Genomic DNA, 12864 nt, shown 5'->3' on the forward strand with positions numbered 1-12864 from the left:
CAAACCAGAGTGTGGTTTTTGCCTTTAAAAGCCCCTGGGTCTAAATGCTTGGGGCTGCACTCAGGTCCTCAAATACCTGAGTGTAGTTCATGCTGGCTGGAATAAATCCTTTCAATTGCCTACAAACTGTGTCTGACTGATCATCTCTGGTGGGCTCCCTGTAACAAAATTGCCAAAGGGTAGTCCAAAATGGAGATTAAATCCTCTTTCTTTCCTTCTTCCTTCCTTCCTTCCTTCCTTCCTTCTTTCCTTTCTTTCTTTCTCTTTTGAAAGACAGATAATAATGAAACATTACATTTTGTCTCTGGTGAACTAGACCAAGAGATTATAAAATTTACATGGGAATCGAGGCAAGGTGTTAGCTAACCCATTTTATTATTGTGGTTATTTTGCTTTTAATTGTTTATTTTATGCGAATGGGTGTTTTTCATGTGTGTGCCCCATACCTATGGAGACAAAAACGAAGGCATGAGATCTCCTAGGACTAGAGTTAAGGAGAGTTGGGAGCTAGGAGCTAAGCCTGAGTCCTCCGGGGGAGCAGTGAGTGTTACTAACTGCTGAACCATATCTCTAGACTCTCTCTTCTGCTACTCCTCTGCCTCTGCTTCCCAATTACCATGTGACTATAAGTATGTGCCACAGCTTTGCCTTTCTTCTTGACACACTTTTATTTTGGGGTTAGTGTCAGGTCCAAAGGAGATTCCAATTCTCCAAACTCCGAAAGGGACTTCATAGATCCTGAAATGAGCTCAAGCTGGACTATTCTACAGTGGATTTCTGGTAGTTAGAGTTAAGCGAGCGTTCCCCAGGAAACTGAAAGTGGTTCCTATCTGCTGAAAGGAGTCCTTTCCCTTTTCCTCTGCAAGAAGAGACAAATGGCTACCAGTAATGAAAATGAGGCCAGCAGCCTCCAGGCCCTGGCAGTATCATCACAGGGATCTGTTATTCATTTCACAGGCTAGCATTGGAGCCTTCTTACCTCCCTAGGCCTCCTTCCTCCTAGATACCCAGCTCCTCCTCTTGCTTCCTCTCTTCCTTCTCTTCCTTCTCCTCCTCCTCCTCCCTCCTCCCACCTCTGCTTTTTTCTAGACAGGATTTTCTCAGGGTAGGTAGCACTGGCTGTTTTGGAGCTCATTCTGTATGTAGACTTTTATGTGTCTTTTATCTAGGAACTGAATGATGAAAGATGAAGTAGAAGTCCTGACTGAGATTAAGTAATTACTTAAGTAATGTAGTAATTAAGTAATTACTACAACAAGGCTGTAGGCAGGCCTCCCTCTCCCCACTTCAGATGAAAACAGTGTAACCAGGAGAGTCCTGCTTCATAAACAACAAACCAAGAAACCTGGGAGATGCTCGGTGGCTGACAGCACTTATTTCATAGACCTGATGGCCTGAGTTCACTCCAGGACCCATGTAGGTGGAGGAGGAGATGTCACTTACCTCTGTGTTTGTGGGTGTGCTAGTAAGAAGGGTTTATCTTTGATTCTTAAACCTTTTCTTCTGAGTTTGAAAACCCAGTGTGATATAATATAGATAACATTAGATTACAATAACATGATAATATAATATATTATAGTTATTATATGACATACTATAAATAGTAAAATCGTAAAAATGCTATATTGCATATAACATACCATATACTATAGTTATTATATAACACTTTATAAATAGTAAAATGATTATAATTTAATATATACTATAACATGACATAACATGATGTATCACTATGCTATATTAATGCTAAACTAATCATTACTACAGTTGTGCTCGTTGTGCCTTGGGTTTGAAGAGCTGCTGTGACGTTACTCATTGTTGTGCTGGACTTTACGTTTCCCTGATGTGCCCATCGGCCACCCCTGTCCGCTGTCCTTAGTCTACAGGCTGCTGCGCACTTAGGAGGTGGCGGTACCTTTAGAGGGAAGTCAAGCTGCTGGGAGAAGCCCTGAGAGGGATGTTGGGCCGCTGGCATCTCCCTCTGTTGCTTTGTTTCCTGGCCACTATACAACAAGCAGCCTGCTCTACCATCTGCTCCCTCCACTATGTGCTGCCTCAGTCCCAAAGCAACACGGTCAAGCAGCTGCAGACACAGAATTTTGGTCCTCACATGCCTATAATCTTAGGGATTCTGTCTGTAGAGGAAAGGAGACTCATGGCTTGGAGGAGAGGTCTCTGGCCACAGTTCCTTGCAACTGTTCATTCCTCCAGTCCCTGCTGTAGCTTTGGGAATGTACCCCCTGTTCGGGATTCTTCAAGTCTGAAGTCTTGGAGCACACTGACAGACAGGAGTCCCCCCTCCCCCACTGCTTAGTCCCTCCTCTTCCAGCTGGTGGACAGCTGGATGGAAAGATCAGTGTTGTGTGAGACCCATGTGTCTTAGGATTTTACCTGTCCAGTTACATCAGGGCTTCAGGAGGCCTGGGATTGGACAGGGAAAATGGAGGCAGAGCTAAGAGTTGCAGAGACAGAGAGCAACTCCGAGAGAGGAGAAAGGTGGTGGACATGAGCCAGTGTGGTTTTAACCACAGGTAGTTACGATATCATAAGGTTAGAATAATTGGGATAAAGCTTTTATCATTATCAGTTGGTCCTGAAATTATTGTATTGGCAGCTTGTAAATTGTGAATTTATTGATACATAAATCTGATTGGTTAATTATAAGCTTTAAGAGTTTCGATTCTACTGGGTAAATGGGTGTTGTGATGGCTGACTGTGGAATCGACAGTCATTGCATGGGCCTGGTGGCAGGGATCCACCAAGGGACTCTGGAGCTCTGGCACAGAAAGACATCTAAGTTGAGATCATCCTGCTGGAGCCATGTGGTCCACCAGTAGCACAGAAAGCTGTCTGGCTTTTAAGAGGAACTCCGGAGCTCAGGCCCCAACAGACAGTTTGCAGGTAGAGACAGAGCCAGGGGGCAACACCCGTGTCCCTGGGGAGATGTGAAAAGTGGCTGCTCACCCTGACGGGGAGTTGGTGACAGATAAAAGTAAGATCTCACCCAAGTCGGGGTCACTTCCAGGAGCTGAGCTGAGTCAAATGCAGGAGCATCACCGAGGTCCATTGCACACAGGTGATGACTGATGAAAGCTGCATCCAGGGAGCTCTCTGCACGCTCTGCAGGTAGTGTGGCTCATCTGGATCTCTTCTCTCCACTGACGCCTTAAAGAGGAGGAGGGAGAGGAGGAAATGGAAGAGAAGGAAGACTTAAACCAGGGCCAATGTCAACATGGTGTCTGGGGACTGACAGCTTGGCTGGATGGTCTATAACATTCACAAGCCTATCATCCAATCATGGGACTTCCCTCTTCTCCGGCACCAGCCCCTGAGGATTGTCATGGTATCACGTTAGAAAATATTGGTCACACTAGACTGGATCATTTAGGGAAGTTACAGAGAGACAAACAGAAGTCTCTGGAGATAATGGTTCTGCATTTTTAAGCTCGTCATGAGACATGCCGGTTGCCAGGGGCAAACCAGCAAAAATCTGTAGTAAAGAAGCAACAACATGGTCTTTGCCCTTGTGGAAGGTGTAACTACTGAGAACTTATTTGAAGGCCCAGGCTTAGCTCCCTCAGGGTTAGAGATGTGATGGGGAGAAGATGGTTTTTGAATCCCATTTGATTTTCTGGGTGGTAGCAGTAGCAGGAATTACTATTTTCCTTTGCAAGGATTCCAATACCTCTGGACTGCTTACGAGCATGGGGTGTTCTCCCTGAAGACCAGGGTTTAGTTCCCAGCAGTTGTAGCTCTAGGCCCCTGGGATCCAGTGCCCTCTTCTGGTCTTTGTGGGCACTGCATGCACGTGGCGCACAGATATCCACGCAAACAAAAACTCATGCACATACAAATAAACACGTTTTTTAAAAATTAAAGACTCCAACATCTCCAAGCTTCCTGCCAAGTTATGGAGGTGTGTAGGGGTGTGAACAGGAAAGCGCTGCTCAGCAGAGTTGGGCTGAGGTAGCTCCACACCCGAGGACAGGCTGAACTGTGCTTGGTCACACCAGACTGGATCGTTTATGGAAGTTACAGAGAAACAGACAGACGTCTCCGTAGCTAATGGCTTGTTCGGGGGGCATTGCCACTGTCAATCAGACTCAAAGGAATCGGGATCTAGGACCAGACAAACTTAAGAGCCAAGTAAGGAGCAGGAGACTTCAACCTTCTGTCTGATCCATCAACAAAAGGCTATTCCAGGGCATCCCTGGTGGAGGAATTTAGCTAGTGCACTGGAGGACGAGTCTATTGTCCAGATTCTCTTAATTCATTGGTCAAAATCCCCTTTAACTCCAAGACACCACCCCTGAAAAAAAATTTTAAAAATATATTAAAACGATATATAAAGCAAATATAGTGTGTGTATGTGTGTGTGTATGTGCGTGTGTATGTGCGTGTGTATGTGTGTGTATATGCGTGTGTGTATGTGTGTATGTGTGTGTGTATGTGTGTATGCGTGTGTGTATGTGTATGTGTGTGTGTGTGTGTGTGTGTGTGTGTGTAAGCGTGTGCAGAGAAGAGTCCATCCTAAGAGTGCATAATGGGATAGTTTTTTAAAAAAGCAGATGTGAAAAAAAAAAGTGAATAAATAAAAACAACATTAAAAAAAATTTTAAATAAAAAACGTTCTCCAGAAAAAAAAAAAACAGATGTGCCAGGCAGTGGTGGCGCACACCTTTAATCCCAGCACTTGGGAGGCAGAGGCAGGCAGAATTCTGAGTTCGAGGCCAGCCCGGTCTACAGAGTGAGCTCCAGGACAGCCAGGGCTACATAGAAAAATAAATAAATAAATAAATAAATAATAAATAAATAAAATAAAAAAGCAGATGTAAAGAAAAGAAAGTTCAGGGACTTTAGAGTCCCCAGTGGCAGTTGCGGTGGCAGCAACAAGAGCCTTCTTGTGTCCGCTAGCAAGTCAGCATTCTAGAGTGAGAAACAATTTCATGGGGCCCTGAGAGGAGCGATAGGAGAGACCCCCTCCCCCAAAAGTGGGTGGAAACTGAAGATAGCTTTTATATCATAAAGAAATATACCTTTGGGGCTGAGAGATGTCTCAGAGATGAAGAGCACTGGCTGCTCTTCCAGAGGAGCTGGGATTGGTTCCTAGCAACCATATGGTGGCACACAATCATCTGTAAGTCCAGTTCCAGGGGATCCAACACACCCTGTTCTGGCTTCTATAGGCATCAGGCATGGATGTGGGACACATACATACTGCAAGAAATATATGAACATAAAATGAAAGTAAATAAATCTTTCAAAAGTAGTAACTAGGGAGGGTTGTAACTTCATTTTATTTTATTTACTTTTAATTTTTTTTTTTTTTAAGACAGGGTTTCTCTGTATAGCCCTGGCTGTCCTGGAACTCACTCTGTAGACCAGGCTGGCCTTGAACTCAGAAATCTGCCTGCCTGCCTGGGCATTTGGGATATGAGGCACATGGAACTGAGTGAGGCCTGCCCGCAGTTCTCTTTTGCTCTTTTTGATATCAGGACTAGGAATGAGGTCACGGGCCCTTGAAGATCGGGAGTAAACCGTGGTGGGGAGGAACGTTCAGCTTTCAGCCTGTAAAATTAGAGACACAGTGTCACATTCCATATCCGATTAGCTATTATAACTGGTGTTAGTGTCCCTGGGCTGAATCTCAACATGGGCCGCTCCATTTGTGACTGTCAATCACCTGAGCAAATAGGAGAGCAGTTGCTCCCCTCTACAACTTGAGTGTGGCATCTGCTCAAAACATCTGCCTCCTCTAGGCCATTCATTATTGACGCCCCGGGTCTGCTGTGATATCTGGGAGCAGGCTCCTGACTCCCCGGTTCACTTGAGTAATTTCCCTGAGCCAAGCTGCTAGCCAAAGGAGAGAAAACAGAACAGCCATGTCCTGCCAATCGGGTTCAGAGGACCGACACTGGTACCCACCCAGCATGACGGGGATTCACTTATTTTATTTATTTAGGTTTATATGCTAATTTGTAAAAAAAATGACGAATATTATCTGTAGACTAATGATGTTTGAAATTTGAATACAAACAGGAGCTGGAGAGACTGCTTCGAGGTTGAGAGCCCTGGATGCTTTGGCAGAGGATCCAGGTGGTGTCTGTCACATGTTAACCCTCTGTTGTAAGGCCAGCCTCAGAAGATCTGACGCTCTCTTCTGGCCTTTTCCGGCACTGCACGCATGTGGTGCCCAGACGTACCTGCAGGCAAAACACCCATACATGTAAAATAAGAATAAATGAATAAGATCTTTAAGGCAATCTCCTAGAGTATTCTACGCAGGACCTACTACCTTCATCTTCTGTGCTGTATTTTGCGCTTTAGAAGGAGATGGGAGGAAGGAACGGAAGTGCAGTGCCTGAGGAGGCCAGAAGAGGGCATCAGATCTTCTGAGGCTCGAGTTATAGAGGGTTGTGCGACACCATGTGTATCCTCCGCCAGAGCATCTGTAAACTGTTTCCTCTTTACCTCCACGAGCCATCCCCAAATGACAAGTAGGACCCATTGCACTTCCTTATCTAATCTGGCACAGGCTGGCCTGTGACTAGCTCTGACCACCAGGACAGAAATGACGTCATCACGCTTCCAAGTCATAGTACCCTTGCGGCCTCCGTGGATTCTTTGAAGATGGTTTTGGGTAATGCAGAGACTATACAACAGCTAGTCTACCTTGAGTGTACCATGCTATCAGCACCAACTGACAGATTCTGTACTGGTCTAGCCACAAGGAGAGACCTCTCGAAGACAGATACAGGAAGCCACTGTGTGTTCAAGTAGTCACTAGGCCTGCAGATGACTGATGGGTCCAGTTGCATTTGGTCTGGAATCTGACGTGCTCCAAGCAAGAACCACTAACCATCACCTCCCAGCAACATGGTTGATTACCTCATTAAGCTTTGGGGATAGGTTTTTTTATATAAATTAAGTTACAAAGTCAACTTAACTAATGAGACAGACTTGATAAGATGTTTCGAATTTTAATTAAAATCCTCAGTCTTCTGTTACATTTCATGATAGATGAGACTGGCTTGAGAAAAAGCTATTTATGGTTTACAACAGTGTTGGCTAAAAGTGCATTGAACTCTGATTTTACTCTTGGAACGGATGTGTATTTGAGATATATGTATATATTTTATCTCTGTGTGTAAACGTCCTGGACTGCAGCTCAGAACACTAGCCTAGCATGCACAAGTGACCTGTGATGCATTTGACTGGCAGCCCCAGAAGTGATTTTCTGACATTCTCTGGCCAAGGGTTTTCATTCTCTCTCCCCAGTTCCTTGCTAAATCTCTCTCCTGTAGCCCATTAGCCTCTATCCTTCTTTCCCCTGTCTCTGTAGGACAGCCTGCCTGCACAGACTTCAGCTTCTGGCTCAGTGGAACCATGAATACAAAACATCCTAAAGTTCTCCTGGGTTATAATCTTCATTTTCAGGACCACTCCAACCATGCATACCCACATCCAATGACTGTTTGGAAGCAGCATGGGAATATATTATAAATTATAAGTGAGGCAGATAGTGGCTCCTCATAATAAATAGAAGCATTGCTGATCATCTTCCTTATATTTACAAACTAAAACTAGAAACCCCTAAGCAGATAGGACATATTTTGACCTGGCGCTAAGCCAGATGACGTGACTTAATCCTCAGAACCCTGTGGTAGAGAGAACTCCAGCTGTCCAGTTGACCTTCACATGTGTGCATCCTCCTTTATTACAAACTAACTAACTAAATACAAAACACCAAAACAAAACCAATAAACCTGTCTGTGTTTTGAAGACTTATTTCATAACGGTTTTATATATTCAGGCAAAACCTTACATATTTTTGGCATGTTAAAAAATGAGCCATGTATAAAAGTTCCATAAAACTGTAGAAGAGATGCTAAGGAAACACAAGAGCGTGGAGAACGCTTGGATTTCAGTAACAAGATTGTATTTGGAGCCGGGCAGTGGTGGCGCATGCCTTTAATCCCAGCACTTGGGAGGCAGAGGCAGGCGGATTTCTGAGTTCGAGGACAGCCTGGTCTTCAGAGCTACACAGAGAAACCCTGTCTCGAAAAAAAAAAAAAAGATTGTATTTGGTTACGATGTACAGAGAAAGAACATTTTGATAAAGAGAAGGGAAAGTGAGCATGCGCAGATCGGAGGACTAGCTACAAATCCACCCAGCCCTGCGTGTACTGCTTGAGAGCCTCTGGCTCAGAGCACTTCTCAGCCTCCACACCCAGAGCCCACCCCTTCTTTCTCAGCCTCCACCCCTTCTGTTCCTTCAACGAAGGGAATCTTTTTGGACTTAGCCTTAAGGTCCCTCCACAGGCCATCAGAACACTTTTACCCTAATCTGATAAAAGGCTTTAGAAATCGCCATATGGGGGGCCATGGAGAGAGCTCAGTGCTTTCTGCGTTAGCAGTACCTGAATCCAATCCCCTGAGCCACGTGCTGTGCACAGCTGTACTCAATCCTTGCATTGGGGAGGAAGGGACGGCAGACCCCTGGGGCCTGTTGGCCATAGCCTAGCCTACTTGGCGATTCCAGGCCAGTGGGAGACTCCGGTCTCAAACAACCAAGATGGATGGCGCTTGAAGAATGATACCTGAGATTGCTCTCTGGCTTCTACATGCATACTCATACGTACCCATGCACACATGAACACGCACGCGTGTGCACACACACAATTTCTATTTGATTACAAGTAGCTTAATAACTTGAGCACTGAGTTAAGGGTACATATAAAAGAGATGAAAAATCTAAAATTCTAGCATTTTCTACAAACACATTTTATACATAGAAGAATAAATCGAGTGGCTTTTCAGCAAAAACTACTGGGGTCTGCTAGTGCTAATGAAGGCTCATGCAGTATCTAAAATCCTCGTTTTGGCTTCGTAGGTCAATTTGATGGAGAGAGATGAGTGCTGTCATTTCAGCAACATAGTTTACGGTGGTGGTGGTGGTGGTGGGGTGTTGCTCGCTCGCAGGGAAAGTTGCTTCTTGGATTCTCTAGTTAGGAAGTAGTCCGGGGCTTCTGTGTTTAGATATGGAGGCTGTGAGTGTTCAAGTCTATAGCTGGGGAATCCCCTGAGTTAGACGAGGTGAATCTCAGGACCCTGTCTGAGCTGGTGTGTGTGTGTGTGTGTGTGTGTGTGTGTGTGTGTGTGTGTGTGTGTGAGTGATTAGCCATTTCTCTCGTCTGTTCTTGTGGCAGGTCATGTTCTCCCAGAAGCCTTCTGGTTGCCTCATGTTAGCTTGATTTAGACCAACCGATTCCTTCTCTTAGGGAAAGCATCTGTAAGTACAGTCTGGAGTGGGGATTTATCAAAGCGATTTCTACAGGTCCACTTACGGAACTCACGTAGCGCAGACACGTGAGATCCAACCTTGGCACTACTGTCCCGGGCAGTCTTCCCTGCCTGGGAGAGTTCACTCACCGTGGCAAAGAGTTAGATGCAGGACCAATCGCCCATGTGGCTTCTTTTCCTTTCCTCTTCTCCCCTAGGCTGAGTTTCATAGAGATAGAAAATGGAGTCATTAAAATATGAAATCCCATGTTTTGTCCACCACTGTATTCAGAGCTGTGCGACCATCAGCAGTTATTAGAACATGTTTTTTTTTTCCATTCCAGAAAGAGACCCCATGATGCTCCACAGCCAGTTTCTGTCTTACCAGCAGCTAGCCTAAAACACTGAAGCATTTTCTCTGTAAATTATTGTTGGAGGCATTTTTATAAAAATAGAATAGCTCAACATATTCTGCAGCTGACTTTAAAAATTAAGAATAATGTTTTCGCCGGGTGGTGGTGGTGCACGCCTTTAATCCCAGCACTTGGGAGGCAGAGGCAGGTGGATTTCTGAGTTGGAGGCCAGCCTGGTCTACAGAGTGAGTTCCAGGACAGCCAGGGCTATACAGAGAAACCCTGTCTCAAAAAACAAAAAAGAAATAAGTAAATAATGTTTTCAAGGTTGACCTTTGTAACTGCTAGTATTTTGTGCTTTTTAATTGTTAAATAGTATTCTATGATATGGACAAGCCACATTTTACTCGTTCATGTTAGAGTTACTGGGACTGTGTATGTTTACACTTTTTGGGTTCAGCTATAAATAGTGCTGGGTGAGTCTTTGTGTAGACGTGGTTTCATTTCTCTTGGATATATATATATATATATAACCGAGGAGAAGTGCCAAGTCATGCTACCTTGATACTGTCTTCTGAGGGAAGGCCAGGGTGCACCAGAAATAATCTCATCATTTCCCATGCCTTCCCGGCAGTGCGCAGGCTCCACCTCTCCCGCGTTCCCACAGCGCGCAGGCTCCGCCTCTCCGTGTGACGCCCCCCCCACCCCCGACCCCCGCAGTGCGCATGCTCTGGTTAGGCTCGTTCCTATGGTGTTGCTAAGTGTCAAGCTTTTCCATTTTCTCTGTGCTAAAGACTATAGATTGGCTTGGGCCTACTCCAGTTTGTTTTGTATTTCCCTGATGGCCAATGATGCAGTGTATTTTTTTCCCGTGACTCTTGGCTATTTGTGTATCTTCTCTGGAGAAATATCCATTTCACGTTCACTGCACATCCTAGATACACATTTCTTTCCAGATGAACTTTTAAATTCATTCAAGAAGAATTTCCCTACAATACTCTGGTCCTTCTCACTTTCTCATTGATGTCTTTCGAAACAGAGAAATTAAATTGTTATGAAGTTCAGCCTGTTATTTATTTTCTTTGTTGCTTTTTGATTTTGATGCCATATCTAACATGCCAAGGTCACAGAGACCAGACACAATGATTTTGAACTATAAGTCAACGACAGGAAATTGTACCCTGAGGTTCACATGCCGCACCTTAGAGTCTTTCCTGACACCTCTGGGCTTGGCGCAATGTGGGAGACTCCCTTCATTACTGGGATTTCTCCTTTCCTGACCTTGTCTGAGGAATTCTAAGCCCTCACATGCGTCTCTACCTGAAGTAGAAACTTCTGGGTTTTTTTGGAAAATCAGTTGTGTCAAATGATATTTTGCTGAAGCAGACAGGTGAGAGGATGTTTTTCTGAAGCAGACACAGGTGAGAGGATGTTTTTCTGAAGCAGACACAGGTGAGAGGATGTTTTGCTGAAGCAGACACAGGTGAGAGGATGTTTTGCTGAAGCAGACACATAAAAGGACATGTGATGTTTAGAAAGAATATTAATATGACCTCGCAGACGGTGTCAGCTGGCGTGTTGGTTTACCTTGCTCTGCCTCGATAGTCTTTGCTGACAACACACATGTGTTGGTTCGCCTTATGTTGCATTGCTGAGCTTAGCTTGTGTTGACTTCAAAGAGAAAAACTTACCAAAAAACTTCTTGTGAGGATCCTCCAGCTTCTTGCTTCATCTGCAGAGTTGGGCAGATTGGCGAACCAATCCAGTTTCTTCTGGATTGAACTGCCCTTGCTGATTGGTTTGTGGTGTCTGCCAAGCGGACCGGACTGCAGCTGCTGATTCTTGTTTAGTGTTTGCTAGGGGACTGGACTGAGAACAATAAAGATTGGAGTCGCCCCAAAGAACTATTTCTAAACAGGTCCACTTTTCCTGTATCCTAATAACCATTCTTTTCTACCTCCTGTGGTGGTGGTGGGCTAGAGGGGAGGTTGAACCCTTATTAAAGTAGGCTGTAAAAAATATATGCCTACATGTACCTGAGGAATATCACGTAGCCTTAGTTAGACTATGGGATCAATTTCCTTTCTCCTGACAAAACCCGTGTTCAGCTAGCTAGCACCTGAGATTCCTGAAATGCTTCTCCATGCTAATGAGGCATCCCAGGTACCCTAAGCCCCCAGCCACTGACCTTTTCTCATCCTGGGTGATCACCCTAAGTAAGGTTGATCTACGTCATGATAGCTAGTTATATGGCCAAAGAGCAGGGAGTCTCTTCCCCCCCCACACACACACACATTTGAATACTCTCTTACAGTTACACACACACACACACACACACTTAAAAATAATTTTAAAAGATGTAAAGAAAGTAACCAAGCTGTACTTTCAAGCCTTGCTCCATTTCTAGCTTTTCTCAGATGAAGGCAGGGCTCGTCGTCTGTCTGTCTGTCTGTCTGCTAAAGTGGGACTAGCTCCTTGGAACTATTGAAAGCTGCCTACCCCAGACTCACTATCAGCCATTTGCCAGCCCATCTCTCATCTTACTCCACACCTTGTCTTGTGCAAACTTTCCTGTAGTCTGTTACCCATTGTTCCTACTCTGGGGTGGGGGTGGGGATGTCTGACGCTAGCCGAGGTGCCCGCTGGTCCTGCGGTTTTGAAGCTTATTAGGGAGTCATTAGTCATAACAAGTCAGTTCACTCTTCCAGAAATAAGGATTTCCAAAGGTCAGGTTGGCTTTTAATTAAGAATGAATCTTTTTTTTTTTTGCAGGCTGAATTGTGATTCCAGGTGACTGTGTTAAACGAATCCAGCAGCAGCCAGTTCTGCGGTCATTAGCAGGCAGGATGGCTTCATGTTCAGTGGGGCTCAAAATGCTTTAAGGAGAGGGCAGCTCCTCAGTGAGCGGTCTGCACTGTAGCTGCTTCTGGGAGCAGGGGAGGAGGAGGGGGTACCTGTGCTCACTCTTGGTCCTTTTTCTTCCTCCTCTGTCTTCTCCCTCTTGGCAGCTTTGCTCTGCTTTCCTCACTGAGAAAGGCGAGCAGGCCCCGGGTCCTCAGTGAGAAAGGCGAGCCGGGCCCTGGGTTGGCCTGCAGAGAAGAGTCCTCACACTCTCTTCTGGAGGGTGGGTAGTGCTCCGGCATGGGGAGATGGACTTCTGTGTTTTGTCCACATGTATGTGTGAGGGTGTCAAATCCCCTGGAACTGGAGTTGGCAGATAGTTGGGGCC

The 12864-nt window shown here is 45.2% G+C and overlaps 1 long non-coding RNA gene across 1 annotated transcript in view; it reads right to left on the reverse strand.

Annotated features, from left to right (window-relative positions):
• LOC116082178 overlaps positions 1 to 3241 on the reverse strand; it is a 5037-nt gene extending 1796 nt beyond the window's left edge. The window contains exon 1 of the long non-coding RNA XR_004115199.1: positions 3005 to 3241. This is a non-coding gene — a long non-coding RNA (uncharacterized LOC116082178). The remainder of the gene's footprint in view (positions 1 to 3004) is intronic.
• Between the last annotated feature and the right edge of the window lie 9623 nt (positions 3242 to 12864).

Source organism: Mastomys coucha, unplaced genomic scaffold, assembly GCF_008632895.1.
Source record: "Mastomys coucha isolate ucsf_1 unplaced genomic scaffold, UCSF_Mcou_1 pScaffold7, whole genome shotgun sequence".
Taxonomy (NCBI): domain Eukaryota; kingdom Metazoa; phylum Chordata; class Mammalia; order Rodentia; family Muridae; genus Mastomys; species Mastomys coucha.